This window comes from Salvelinus fontinalis, unplaced genomic scaffold (genome assembly GCF_029448725.1).
Source record: "Salvelinus fontinalis isolate EN_2023a unplaced genomic scaffold, ASM2944872v1 scaffold_1542, whole genome shotgun sequence".
In the NCBI taxonomy this organism is placed as follows: Eukaryota; Metazoa; Chordata; class Actinopteri; order Salmoniformes; family Salmonidae; genus Salvelinus; species Salvelinus fontinalis.
This window is the reverse complement of record NW_026601751.1, coordinates 27,231-35,982: the sequence shown is the minus strand read 5'-3', so window position 1 is coordinate 35,982 and position 8,752 is coordinate 27,231. Positions and strand designations below refer to the sequence as shown.

At 52.2% G+C, this 8,752-nt stretch overlaps 1 pseudogene; it reads left to right on the top strand.

Annotated features, from left to right (window-relative positions):
• Window positions 1-441: 441 nt before the first annotated feature.
• On the top strand, window positions 442-8,200 carry LOC129849564 (transcription factor SPT20 homolog; annotated as a pseudogene).
• Window positions 8,201-8,752: the final 552 nt, after the last annotated feature.

Below are 8,752 nucleotides of genomic sequence, written 5' to 3'. Positions count from 1 at the left end.
CCTAATAGAATGGTCCTTTGTTAAAGTCCCTGGCTACTGCAGCATCAGCTGTACTCACTAACTAGCGGCTCCGACTGTTGGTTCTCAGCTCTGGTTTTAATTGGTTGAGAGCAGCGGAGGCTGCTGAGGGGAGGACGGCTCGTAGTAAAGGGCTGGAACGGAGCAGGTTAAATGCTCCGTCAAAACCATCTGTTTGATGTGTCTGATAGCATTTCACACATTCTGCTCCTGCCGCTACCAACGAGCCCGTCCTCCCCAATTAAGGTGACACCAACCTCCAGTGGTTTTTAGAGACCCAACCTCATTTATTAGGATGAGAGAAGATGAGATGGAGAGTATTAGAGAAGGGAAGGAGAAAAATAGAGAAGGAGAGAAGGGAAGGAGGGTAGGAGAGAAGAGAAGGAGAGAAGGGAAGGAGAGAAGGGAAGGATACAAATAGAGAAGGAGAGAAGGGAAGGAGAGAAGGAGAGAAGGGAAGGAGAGAAGGGAAGGAGAAAAATAGAGAAGGAGAGAAGGGAAGGAGGGTAGGAGAGAAGGGAAGGAGAGAAGGGAAGGAGACAAATAGAGAAGGAGAGAAGGGAAGGAGAGAAGGGAAGGAGAGAAGGGAAGGAGAGAAGGAGAGAAGGTAAGGAGAGACGGGAGAAGGAGAGAAGGAGAGAAGGGAAGGAGAGAAGGACAGAAGGGAAGGAGAGAAGGAGAGAAGGGAAGGAGAGAAGGGAAGGAGAGAAGGGAAGGAGAGAAGGGAAGGAGAGAAGGGAAGGAGAGAAGGAGAGAAGGGAGAAGGAGAGAAGGGAAGGAGAGAAGAAGGGAGAAGGAGAGAAGGAGTGTCTGGACCTCCCCCAGGCTTTCACAGAGGAGAGAAGGGAAGGGAGAAGGAGAGAATGAGTGTCTGGACCTCCCCCAGGCTTTCACAGAGGAGAGAAGGGAAGGAGAGAAGGAGAGAATGAGTGTCTGGACCTCCCCCAGGCTTTCACAGAGGAGAGAAGGGAAGGAGAGAAGGAGAGAATGAGTGTCTGGACCTCCCCCAGGCTTTCACAGAGGAGAGAAGGGAAGGAGAGAAGGAGAGAAGGGAAGGAGAAGAAGGGAGAAGGAGAGAAGGAGTGTTTGGACCTCCCCCAGGCTTTCACAGAGGAGAGAAGGGAAGGAGAGAAGGAGAGAAGGGAAGGAGAGAAGGAGTGTTTGGACCTCCCCCAGGCTTTCACAGAGGAGAGAAGGAGAGAAGGAGAAGAGAAGGAGAGAAGGAGGGAAGGAGAGAAGGAGAGAAGGAGAGAAGGGAAGGAGAGAAGGAGAGAAGGGAAGGAGAGAAGGGAGAAGGAGAGAAGGAGTGTTTGGACCTCCCCCAGGCTTTCACAGAGGAGAGAAGGAGAGAAGGAGAAGAGAAGGAGAGAAGGAGGGAAGGAGAGAAGGAGAGAAGGAGGGAAGGAAGGAGAGAAGGAGAGAAGGGAAGGAGAGAAGGGAGAAGGAGAGAAGGAGTGTTTGGACCTCCCCCAGGCTTTCACAGAGGAGAGAAGGGAAGGAGAGAAGGAGAGAAGGGAAGGAGAGAAGGAGTGTTTGGACCTCCCCCAGGCTTTCACAGAGGAGAGAAGGGAAGGAGAGAAGGAGAGAATGAGTGTCTGGACCTCCCCCAGGCTTTCACAGAGGAGAGAAGGGAAGGAGAGAAGGAGAGAAGGGAAGGTGAGAAGGAGTGTCTGGACCTCCCCCAGGCTTTCACAGAGGAGAGAAGGGAAGGAGAGAAGGAGAGAAGGGAAGGAGAGAAGAGAGAAGGAGTGTCTGGACCTCCCCCAGGCTTTCCCAGAGGAGAGAAGGGAAGGAGAGAAGGAGAGAAGGGAAGGAGAGAAGAGAGAAGGAGTGTCTGGACCTCCCCCAGGCTTTCACAGAGGAGAGAAGGGAAGGAGAGAAGAGAGAAGGAGTGTCTGGACCTCCCCCAGGCTTTCACAGAGGAGAGAAGGGAAGGAGAGAAGGAGAGAAGGGAAGGAGAGAAGAGAGAAGGAGTGTCTGGACCTCCCCCAGGCTTTCCCAGAGGAGAGAAGGGAAGGAGAGAAGGAGAGAAGGGAAGGAGAGAAGAGAGAAGGAGTGTCTGGACCTCCCCCAGGCTTTCACAGAGGAGAGAAGGGAAGGAGAGAAGAGAGAAGGAGTGTCTGGACCTCCCCCAGGCTTTCACAGAGGAGAGAAGGGAAGGAGAGAAGGAGAGAAGGGAAGGAGAGAAGGAGTGTCTGGACCTCCCCCAGGCTTTCCCTGCTTCTTGCCTTTGTGTTGTTCTGCAGTTTCTCCCAGAAGGTCACAAATCCATAACATCTGTTTCTACTGCTGTAATGCACAGGTGATTCACCTTCTAATTCACTGTGTGTGTGTGTGTGTGTGTGTGTGTGTGTGTGTGTGTGTGTGTGTGTGTTCACTCTAATTCACTCTGTCTGTTCTGTCTCTGTCTCCTCCCCCTCTCCCACTCTCTCTGTTCTGTCTCTGCCTCCTCCCCCTCTCCCCCTCTCCCCCTCTCCCCCTCTCTCTGTTCTGTCTCTGCCTCCTCCCCCTCTCCCTCTCTCTCTGTTCTGTCTCTGCCTCCTCCCCCTCTCTCTGTTCTGTCTCTGCCTCCTCCCCCTCTCCCACTCTCTCTGTTCTGTCTCTGCCTCCTCCCCCTCTCCCCCTCTCCCCCTCTCCCCCTCTCTCTGTTCTGTCTCTGCCTCCCCCCCTCTCCCTCTCTCTCTGTTCTGTCTCTGCCTCCCCCCCTCTCCCTCTCTCTCTGTTCTGTCTCTGCCTCCTCCCCCTCTCCCACTCTCTCTGTTCTGTCTCTGCCTCCTCCCCCTCTCCCTCTCTCTCTGTTCTGTCTCTGCCTTCTCCCCCTCTTCCTCTCCCACTCTCTCTGGTCTGTCTCTGCCTCCTCCCCCTCTCCCAGTCTCTCTGTTCTCTCTGCCTCCTCCCCCTCTCCCACTCTCTCCCTCCCTCCCTCCCTCTCCACTCAAGCCTGACGTTGTTAAACGTTTCAGAAAGCCGCTCTCTGAAAACCTCAGAAGAAGCATTCAGCTATCAACTAAAACCCCATAATTAATCAGTGAAAATAACACTTGAGTCATCTCCACTTCAAGATAGCTTGTGTGTGTGTGTGTGTGTGTGTGTGTGTGTGTGTGTGTGTGTGTGTGTGTGTGTGTGTGTGTGTGTGTGTGTGTGTGTGTGTGTGTGTGTGTACGTGTGCCTGCCTGCGTGTCTGCCTGCGCCCACTCGTGCAAGTGTGTGTGTGTGTGTGTGTGTGTGTGTGTGTGTGTGTGTGTGTGTGTGTGTGTGTGTGTGTGTGTGTGTGTGTGTGTGTGTGTGTGTGTGTGTGTGTGTGTGTGTGTGTGTGTGTGTGTGTGTAGTCATTTACATTTTACATTTTAAATCCCAGTGGTTCTTTAAATACTAACCCTAACCCTAAATTGTCTCTCCGCAGCAGCCCAGCCATCAGCCCAGCCATCAGCCCAGCCATCAACCCAGCCATCAGCCCAACCAGCAGCCCAGCCAGCAGCCCAGCCACCAGCCCAACCACCAGCCCAACCACCAGCCCAACCACCAGCCCAACCACCAGCCCAACCATCAGCCCAACCATCAGCCCAGCCAGCAGCCCAGCCAGCAGCCAAGCCATCGGCCCAGCCAGAAGCCCAGCCATCAGCCCAGCCAGAAGCCCAGCCAGCAGCCAATCCATCAGCCCAGCCAGAAGCCCAGCCATCATTGCCCAGCCAGCAGCCCAGCCAGCAGCCCAGCCAGCAGCCCAGCCAGCAGCCAAGCAGCAGCCCAGCCAGCAGCCAAGCCAGCAGCCAAGCCAGCAGCCAAGCCAGCAGCCCAGCCAGCAGCCAAGCCAGCAGCCAAGCCAGCAGCCCAGACAGCAGCAAAGCCAGCAGCCCAGACAGCAGCAAAGCCAGCAGCCAAGCCAGCAGCCCAGCCAGCAGCCAAGCCAGCAGCCCAGACAGCAGCCAAGCCAGCAGCCCAGACAGCAGCCAAGCCAGCAGCCCAATCAGCAGCCCAGCAGCAGCCCAGCCAGCAGCCCAGCCAGCAGCCAAGCCAGCAGCCCAGCCAGCAGCCAAGCCAGCAGCCAAGCCAGCAGCCAAGCCAGCAGCCCAGACAGCAGCAAAGCCAGCAGCCCAGACAGCAGCAAAGCCAGCAGCCAAGCCAGCAGCCCTGCCAGCAGCCAAGCCAGCAGCCCAGCCAGCAGCCAAGCCAGCAGCCCAGACAGCAGCAAAGCCAGCAGCCCAGCCAGCAGCCCAGCCAGCAGCCAAGCCAGCAGCCAAGCCAGCAGCCCAGCCAGCAGCCCAGCCAGCAGTCAAGCCAGCAGCCCAGCCAGCAACCCAGCCAGCAGCAAAGCAGCAGCCAAGCCAGCAGCCCAGCCAGCAGCCCAGCCAGCAGTCAAGCAGCAGCCCAGCCATCAGCCCAGCCAGCAGCCCAGCCAGCAGCCCAGCCAGCCGCCCAGCCAGCAGCCCAGCTAGCAGCCCAGCCAGCAGCCCAGACAGCAGCAAAGCCGGCAGCCCAGACAGCAGCAAAGCCAGCAGCCCAGACAGGAGCAAAGCAGCAGCCAAGCAGCAGCACAAGTTCATTCCAACTTCCCAGCGCACACACATGACACACAATATAATATATTCTCCTGAAGGCTCACTATAATTTATTACCACTTTAGCAGACAACTCAAGATAATGGAAGACCTAAAAAGTTACTCACTGCCTTATCTAAACATCTCAGGGCTAAGTTGGGTCAGTTCAACCATAGTTTAACGACCCTTTCTGCTTACTTTATAACCCACAGCACAAATCTCTTTTCACCAGGCGTGCAGAGTTCAATTAGTTATAGTTTTATCTAAATCTAGAAATTGTTTTAGTTATTATTAACAAAATTCCTAACAGCTGCATGAAGGAGGAGCCTCTTTAGGCAGAGCTGCATGACAGAGGAGCCGCATTAGGCGGAGCTGCATGAAGGAGGAGGAGCATGAAGGAGGAGCCTCATTAGGTGGAGCTGCACGAAGGAGGAGCCGCATTAGGCGGAGCTGCATGAAGGAGGAGCCGCATTAGGCGGAGCTGCATGAAGGAGGAGGAGCATTAGGCAGAGCTGCATGAAGGAGGAGGAGCATTAGGCGGAGCTGCACGAAGGAGGAGCCGCATTAGGCGGAGCTGCATGAAGGAGGAGGAGCATTAGGCGGAGCTGCACGAAGGAGGAGCCGCATTAGGCGGAGCTGCATGAAGGAGGAGCCGCATTAGGCGGAGCTGCATGAAGGAGGAGCTGCATGAAGGAGGAGCTGCATGAAGGAGGAGCCGCATTAGGCGGAGCTGCATGAAGGAGGAGCTGCATGAAGGAGGAGCAGCATTAGGCGGAGCTGCATGAAGGAGGAGCTGCATGAAGGAGGAGCAGCATTAGGCGGAGCTACATGAAGGAGGAGCTGCATGAAGGAGGAGCAGCATTAGGCGGAGCTACATGAAGGAGGAGCTGCATGAAGGAGGAGCTACATGAAGGAGGAGCTGCATGAAGGAGGAGCTACATGAAGGAGGAGCTGCATGAAGGAGGAGCAGCATTAGGCGGAGCTACATGAAGGAGGAGCTGCATGAAGGAGGAGCTACATGAAGGAGGAGCTGCATGAAGGAGGAGCTACATGAAGGAGGAGCTGCATGAAGGAGGAGCTACATGAAGGAGGAGCTGCATGAAGGAGGAGCAGCATTAGGCGGAGCTACATGAAGGAGGAGCTGCATGAAGGAGGAGCTACATGAAGGAGGAGCTGCATGAAGGAGGAGCTACATGAAGGAGGAGCTGCATGAAGGAGGAGCTACATGAAGGAGGAGCTGCATGAAGGAGGAGCAGCAGTAGGTAGAGCTGCATGAAGGAGGAGCTGCATGAAGGAGGAGCAACCCAGGATGTCCAAAACACCTTGGAATTTTACGTTTGGAGAAATGTGTACAAACTTCAGAATATGAAGTCAAATTGGTGAGACCGTGAGATCTTGTTGATCAATCATCCTGTCCTTCCCTCCTTGTTCATTCCCTCTTCTCTCTCTACCTGCTCCCTCTCCTTCTCTCCTTGTTCATTCTCTCTTCTCTCTCTACCTGCTCCCTCTCCTTCTCTCCTTGTTCATTCTCTCTTCTCTCTCTACCTGCTCCCTCTCCTTCTCTCCTTGTTCATTCTCTCTTCTCTCTCTACCTGCTCTCTCTCCTTCTCTCCTTGTTCATTCTCTTTCTACCTGCTCCCTCTCCTTCTCTCCTTGTTCATTCTCTCTCTATCTGCTCCCTCTCCTTCTCTCCTTGTTCATTCTCTCTCTACCTGTTCCCTCTCCTTCTCTCCTTGTTCATTCTCTCTTCTCTCTCTACCTGCTACCTCTCCCTCTCTCCTTGTTCATTATCTCTCTACCTGCTCCCTCTCCTTCTCTCCTTGTTCATTCTCTCTCTACCTGCTCCCTCTCCTTCTCTCCTTGTTCATTCCCTCTTCTCTCTCTACCTGCTCCCTCTCCTTCTCTCCTTGTTCATTCCCTCTTCTCTCTCTACCTGCTCCCCCTCCTTCTCTCCTTGTTCATTATCTCTCTACCTGCTCCCTCTCCTTCTCTCCTTGTTCATTCTCTCTCTACCTGCTCCCTCTCCCTCTCTCCTTGTTCAATCTCTCTCTACCTGCTCCCTCTCCTTCTCTCATTGTTCATTCTCTCTCTACCTGCTCCCTCTCCTTCTCTCCTTGTTCATTCTCTCTCTACCTGCTCCCTCTCCTTCTCTCCTTGTTCATTCTCTCTCTTCCCGCTCCATCTCCTTCTCTCCTTGTTCATTCTCTCTTCTCTCTCTCCCTGCTCCCTCTCCTTCTCTCCTTGTTCATTCTCTCTACCTGCTCCCTCTCCTTCTCTCCTTGTTCATTCCTCTCTCTCTCTCTCTCTCTCTCTGTCTCTCTATCTCCCTCCTCGCTCTCTCTCTCTCTCTCTCTCATGACTTCACCTCTGTGATTACGCCTAGTCTCGTCCATTGTGAATGACTCATTAACACAAACACACACACACACACACTCCTCCTACAGCTTGGATCCCAGGAAATTATATTTTGTTTCATATTGTTGTTCGTTTTCTGTTTCCATTGTTGTATGTGACCTACGTTGCATGTGACCGTGCGTTGCTTGCTTGCCTGTCTCAGTGAAGGTGTGTGATTACAGATAATGCTGGGTAATTATGACTTCACCTCTTGCGATTACGCCTCGTCTCGTCCTCTGTGAATGCTTCATTAACACACACACACACACACACACACACACACACACACACACACACACACACACACACACACACACACACACACACACACACACACACACACACACACACACACACACACTCCTTAGAAAGCTGTGTGACAGTGTAATTGTCCCCTAGAGATGACCACAATAGGTTATAAATACACACGCAAACACACACACACACACACACACACACACACACACACACACACACACACACACACACACACACACACACACACACACACACACACACACACATTCCACCATTCCAGGCAGTAAACATTCAATCCATAACCGTTCATCCGGTTGAGGCATCAACAACTCCTATATCCTCTTGGGGCAGATAAACAACAGACTGAGGCATCTATAACTCTTATATCCTCTTGGTGCAGAAAAACAACAGACTGAGGCATCTATAACTCTTATATCCTCTTGGTGCAGAGAAACAACAGACTGAGGCATCTATAACTCGTATATCCTCTTGGTGCAGAGAAACAACAGACTGAGGCATCTATAACTCGTATATCCTCTTGGTGCAGAAAAACAACAGACTGAGACATCTATAACTCTTATATCCTCTTGGTGCAGAAAAACAACAGACTGAGGCATCTATAACTCTTATACCCTCTTGGTGCAGAGAAACAACAGACTGAGGCATCTATAACTCTTATATTCTCTTGGTGCAGAGAAACAACAGACTGAGGCATCTATAACTCTTATACCCTCTTGGTGCAGAAAAACAACAGACTGAGGCATCTATAACTCTTATATTCTCTTGGTGCAGAGAAACAACAGACTGAGGCATCTGTAACTCTTATATTCTCTTGGTGCAGAGAAACAACAGACTGAGGCATCTATAACTCGTATATCCTCTTGGTGCAGAAAAACAACAGACTGAGGCATCTATAACTCTTATATCCTCTTGGTGCAGAGAAACAACAGACTGAGGCATCTGTAACTCTTATATCCTCTTGGTGCAGAAAAATAACAGACTGAGGCATCTATAACTCTTATATCGTCTTGGTGCAGAAAAACAACAGACTGAGGCATCTATAACTCTTATATCCTCTTGGTGCAGAAAAACAAAAGAGAACAGAAAGGAAAAGAGAACACAGTAGAGTCTGATCGAGGTGCTGGTTCAGGAACAACTAGGTGATGGTTCAGGAACAACTAGGTGATGGTTCAGGAACAACTAGGTGATGGTTCAGGAACCACTAGGTGCTGGATCAGGAACAACCAGGTGCTGGTTCAGGAACAATCAGGTGCTGGTTGAGGAACAACCAGGTGCTGGTTCAGGAACAATCAGGTGCTGGTTGAGGAACAACCAGGTGATGGTTCAGGAACAACTAGGTGCTGGTTCAGGAACAATCAGGTGCTGGTTGAGGAACAACTAGGTGATGGTTCAGGAACAACTAGGTGCTGGTTCAGGAACAACCAAGTGCTGGTTCAGAAACAACTAGGTGATGGTTCAGGAACAACTAGGTGATGGTTCAGGAACAACTAGGTGATGGTTCAGGAACAACTAGGTGATGGTTCAGGA